The following is a 6,067-nucleotide window of genomic DNA, read 5'->3' as shown; positions in this document are numbered from 1 at the left end:
AGATCACAAATGCATGAGTAATTGAAATCAGAGGAAGGCCTTGTAGATAGTGGGCAGGCTTTGGCGAGTCAAGAGCTGAGTTCGTCACGGCAGTATTCTCAGCCTCTGACTCGCTCTTGTAGTTGTAGCTGTAGTTGTAATTGTAATAGGCAACCGTCCGTCTCGGAAGACGATGGGCTACACCCGGGGTGTACGTCACCTCTGTATGAAACATCGTTTGTTGTGGCTGTCGAGGATGACCCGTGAGTGACAATCCCTTCCGCAGCTGGTACAGATGAATGTCATTGGCCCGAGGTCGACTGATAATTTTTCCTTCCTCTGAGCTCTCTTTCCCACCATCTGGTCATTTCTTTTGTCCTCTGCTTTTCCCATGGTCTTCCTGAATGCCTTTCTCCAGGAATTCCAGTCAGCAGGAAGGACTTCCCATGCATCGACTCCAATCCCAGTCTGCTTGAGATCTCGCTTTGCAGATGACCTTGTACACAGACTTGGGTGACCTGTTGGTCTCGTGCTGATAGCAAGCTCACCAAAGAGCATGTCTTTGGCAAAGCGACCGTCATCCATTCAGCACACATGACCCAGTCAACAGAGTCACCGCTGACTCAAGAGGGCAAACATGCTGCAGATCCCTGCACGCTGGTGTACTTCTGCATTCGGCACTCTGTCCTGCCAGGAGATGCCCAATATCCATCTGTACTTTCCCTGAGCTACAGGTTATTGCAAGTTTCTCTGGCTGTGTTTATTTTAGGTGATTTTGTACTCAGGTTCTTTTGGAATCCATGTGTTTGCAGATCTTTGTGAGCGAGAGATGTGGTAATATGTTTAAAAGATTTCCCTATAAATTATTCAATTCTCCATCTTTCCCCGAACTTTGCACAAACACATTAATATGGGAATCACACACATCAGGCCGTCAAACCTGTCCGCTAAACATTGAAAGGTGACAGTGTTTATTGTGACGGGGTTCCATTTATTCAGACACATCTTGATGATTCACACATGTAAAAATTTGTATATTATGTTCATGACATAATGACATAAATAAACATTTCCTTGCACTTGCCATGCTTGGTGAACATTTTCTCTGCTGATGCCCCCTGAATATATATGAGAGAACATGGTGACGAGGTTGAGATTAAAGTCTGTAAATATAGGCAGCAAACAGCAGCAGGGACTGCAGTGAACAAGATTTACGTGACATATTTGTGCTCATATTGGTGGGTGAAATAAGATACGAAACACACAAAATCCTGCATTTGAGCTCGCGTAAAAGATTGCTCTGTCGATGGAGATCGCATCAAAGAATGCTCTGTAATTTTGTCCCATGCCAGTGATCGTAACACACTTCAGGGGAACTTTAAAAAAAATGGTAATATGGGCTTTCACATAACAGATGAAATTTTACACAGAGAAGTGTGAAGTGATACAATTTGGAAGGAAGAATGCCATATAACTGAAAGGTTACAATTCTATACTGGGTGCAGGAGCAGAGAGATAAGGTACACCAATGTTAGAAGGATTGAAAAGGTAGCTAAGAGCAAACAGAACACTTGGCTTTATTAATAGAGGCATAGAGTAAAAGCATATAAGTTATGCTAAACCTTTATAAAATACTGGGAATGAATGGCCTCTTCCTGTACCTCCACAGAAAGCTTCCATTCCAGTTATACACACACTCATCAGGATCACTCTCCACAGATCCTGCCACTCCAGGCTCGGACACCCACTTCAGGATCACTCTCCATACATCCCAGCACGATGGGCTCGGAGACCCTCTTCAGAATTCCTAAATCTCCAGACATGGACATCCTTTGAGGACCACTCTCCACAGATTCTGCCCTCCAGGTTCAGACACCCTCTTCAGAATCACTCTCCATACATCCTGCCAATCCACGCACGGATATCTCCCTCAGGATCAGATCAAAGAATGTTGCTTGTCACATATCAGCTCAAGCCTGAATGTTGTTCAGGTCTTGCTGCTTGCAGGTACAGATTGCTTTAGTATCTGATGAGTTGGGAATCATCAGCAAACATTCTCACTTCTCACTTATGTTGAAGAGAAAGCCATCAATGAAACAGCTGAGGATGGTTGGGCCTAGGACACTGCCCTGAGAAACTAAGTAACCAGTCATGAATGGTGGTGGACAATTAAATAACGAACCAGATGAGGAGGCTCCAAAAACATCCCTATCCTCAATGTTGGTGGAGCCGGGCACGTCAGTGCAAAAGGTGAAGCTGGAGCATTTGAAACCATCTTCAGTCAGAAATTGCTCAGTGGATGATTCATCTCGGTTTCTTGAGGTCCCCAGCATCGCAGCTTCCAGTTTTCAGCCAATTCGCTTCTCTCCACATAATGGCAAGAAACAGCTGAAGACACTCGATGCAGCAAAGACTATGGGCCCTAACAAGATTTCCGGCTCCAGTACTGAAGACTTGTGCTCCAGAACTAGCTGCGCTCTCAGCCAAGCTGTTCCAGTCGAGCTACAACACAGGCATCTACTTGACAATGTGGAAAATTGCCCAAGTGTGCCCACTCCATAAAAAAAATGCAGGACAAATCCAATCTGCCCAATTGCCGCCCCATCAGTCCACTATCAATCATCAGCAAAGTGATGGAAGATGTCACCAACAGTGCTATCAAGCACCACACACTTAGCAATAATCTGATCATCGATGCTCAGTTTAGGTTCTGCCAGGGTCTCTCAGCTCCAGGAAATAATTTGGCAGATAGAGTAGAATGTGGGAAAATGTGAGGTTATCCACTTTGGTAGGAAGAATAGAACAGGAAAATATTATTTAAATTGTGAGAGATCACAGAATGCTGCGGTGTAGAAGGATCTGGGTGTCCTTGTGCATGAATCACAAAAAGTTACCATGCAGGTACAGCAAATAATTAGGAAGGCAAATGGAATGTTACCCTTTATTGCAAGGGGGATGGAGTATAAAAGTAGAGAAGTCTTGCTACAAATGTACATGGTGCTGGTGAAACCACACCTAGAGTTCGGTGTACAGTTTTGGTCTCCTTATTTAAGGAGGGATATACTTGCACAGGAGGCAGTTGAGAGAAGGTTCGTTGGATTGATTCCTGTGATGAAGGTGTTGTCTTATGAGGAAAGCTGAGCAGGTTGGACCGATACTCATTGGAGTTGAGAAAAATGAAAGGTGAACATATTGAGACATATAAGATTCTGAGGGGGCTTGACAGGGTAGATGCTGAGAGGATGTTTCCTCTTGTGGTGGAATCTAGAACTAGGAGACACAGTTTCAGATTTAGGGCTTTTTCATTTAAGAAGGAATTTCTTCTCTCAGAGGGTCATTAATCTTTGGAATTCTCTACTTCAGAGAGCAGTGGAGGCTGGGTCATTGAATGTCTTCAAGATTTTTATCTACAAGAGAGCCAAGGGTTATGTGGGCAGGCAAGAAAGTGGGGTTGAGGTCATGATCAGGTCAGCCATGATCCTATTGAATGGCGGAGCAAGCTCGAGGGGCCAAATGGCCTACTCCTGCTACTAGTTCTTCTGATATTATGTTTGTATGATCTCATTGCAGCTTGGTCCAAACAGAGACAAAAGAGTGGAATTCCAGAGGAGAGGTGAGAGTGATTTCCCTTGAGTGAGGGTGGCATCAAGGATCCCCAGCAAAATTGAAGTCACTGGGAATCAGGGGGAAAACCCTCCACTTGCTGGAGTTGTACCTCGCACAAAACAAGATGGTTGTGGTTCGTGGAGGCCAATCATCTCAGTCCAGGACACTGCCTCAGGCGTTTCTCAGGGTAGTGTCCTAGACCCAAACATCCCAGCTGTTTCATTGACGACTTTCTCTTCAACATAAGTCAGAAGTGGGAATGTTAGATGATGACTCATAATTCTTCAGATACTGAAGCAGTCTGTGCCTGCAAGCAGCAAGACCTGAACAACATTCAGGCTTGAGCTGATAAGTGATAAGCAACCTTCTGGCCACACAAGTGCCAAGCAGTGAACATCTCCAATGAGAGAGAAAAAAAATCTACCTTTTGATATTCAGAAGCATTATCATCGTTAAATCCCCCACCATCAACATCTTGACCAGAAACGTAACTGGACCAGTCACATCTATGCTGTGGTTATAAGCGCAGGTCAGAGATTACGAATTCTGCAGCAAGTATCTCACCTCCTGACACCCCAAATCCTGTCCACCATCTACAAGGCACAAGTCAGGAGTGTGATGGAATACATCCCACTCAACAACACTCAAGAAGCTCAACACCATCCAGGACAAAGCAGCGCACTTGATCGGCACCTAACCCACCACCTTAAACATTCAATCCCTCCACAACCAGTAAACAGTGGCTGCAGTGTGTACCATCTCCACGTGCACTGCAGCAACTCGCCAAATATCCTTCAACAGCACCTTCCAAACTCGTGACCACTACCACCTCGAAGGACAAGGGCAGCAGATGCATGGGAACTCACTACCTGCAGGTTCCCCTCCAAGACACTCACCATCCTGACTTGGAACGATATCGCCATTTCTTCACTGTTGTTGGGTCACAATCCTGGAACTCCCTCCCCAATAGCACTGTGGGTGTTCCTGCACCATATGGACTGCATCAGTTGAAGAAGGCAGCTCTCCACCACCTTCTCAACGGCAATAGGAATGGGTAATAAATGCCAGCCTTATCAGCGATACTCACACCCAAGAATGAATAAAAACCAAATCACTCTCCACAGATTCCCCACAATCTGGGCTTGGACATTTACTTCAGGAGCACAGAGCTTTCTCTCACTGCAACATGAGTTCCAATCTTCATATTCTGTTCACTTTTCACATTATTTTCTACCAGTCCACTAGCTTTTATTAATTCAGTATTCGGGTCTCTGCTCCTCCGCCGTTTCTAACATCTCACCTCTTACAAAAAAACACTCTGATCTATCGTAGGTAGTAGATGACCCCTCATTTCAAACTCCATCTGCCAAAGCATTGCTCACTCACTTAATCTATCAAGAAGATTTGAAAATAAATTTCTTGCCAAAGGATAATTTTCGGCATCTGCTCCCTCGCCATTTGCTTTTCCCATTTGTCTTTCACTTGGTGCAAATCGAGAGAAAGTAAAGATGGAAGGAAGGAGGGGAGGAAAAATCCTGCTCTGTTTCGTGATCCATATTTGATCTTCATTCCAGTGCAGTTTGGGTGAAGAATTCCAATTGTCTGTCTCAATTGTAATAAAGGATAACAAATTCTGGAATTACTGTCTGGACATGGACAAGAACAGGTTTCGAGGCTGACTTTACAAATAAGCTCACCCAACATAAACAATACACTATGCAGTTCATAAACTAGCGACAAGGGTGGGATTCGAACCCACTTGTGCAGAGCACAACGGATTAGCAGTCCATCGCCTTCACCTCGTGGCCACCTTGTCACTTGCAGAAGCATAGCTGTCACCTTCAGCACAGTTTCTGGCTGTGCAGCCAGCTGTGCAATGATGGAAATATATCTTCTGCAAGGAAATGAAGTTGGGAATGGAGCGGTGTGAAACATTTCCAGACCATGTCCAACACGTTTCTACTCAGTGTGAAAACCCACCACGGAAAGACTGGAACATACAATCATTTCAACACATCATGATTAACATCACTCAGACACCTGAACCATTAGGTCACTGACGAAGTCATGATGCCCGAATTACTCATGAAATGACAACTGAACTAACTGACTGGAAGAATTGCTTAAACGCCACATGATCAGCGAGGCACAGCCTCAGGCCGACTTGTCGGGTGGTGTAAACAGATATCACTGCTTCTGATCTTCACCAGAACAGACAGTGAGATGTAACATTGAACATCAAACAGACTGTGAAAGAATACAACAGAATAAAACACATGGAGAGACACTGTGGAATAACAAATAGATTTGATTGGAATGTTGAAATTTTGATTGGAATGGATAAAACACCAGAAACAGCAGATTAAAGTGGGATTCTCATCATTATATTGATCTGGGACAGAAAAGAGAAACTGATGGAAAGAAGAGAAGAAGGAAGAAAAGAAAGGATGGAACTGTTCAATTTTTTCAGTTTTTTCACTCG

The 6,067-nt window shown here is 44.3% G+C and overlaps 1 non-coding gene across 1 annotated transcript; it reads right to left on the bottom strand.

The window, feature by feature from the left end:
- Positions 1-5,319: 5,319 nt before the first annotated feature.
- On the bottom strand, positions 5,320-5,401 carry trnas-gcu (transfer RNA serine (anticodon GCU)). The gene has a single exon. It is a non-coding gene; the product is annotated as a tRNA-Ser (tRNA).
- Positions 5,402-6,067: the final 666 nt, after the last annotated feature.

The sequence above is a fragment of the Heterodontus francisci genome, unplaced genomic scaffold (genome assembly GCF_036365525.1).
Source record: "Heterodontus francisci isolate sHetFra1 unplaced genomic scaffold, sHetFra1.hap1 HAP1_SCAFFOLD_43, whole genome shotgun sequence".
In the NCBI taxonomy this organism is placed as follows: Eukaryota; Metazoa; Chordata; class Chondrichthyes; order Heterodontiformes; family Heterodontidae; genus Heterodontus; species Heterodontus francisci.
The sequence above is the reverse complement of the archived record's forward strand: the minus strand, read 5'-3'. Positions and strand labels throughout refer to the sequence as shown.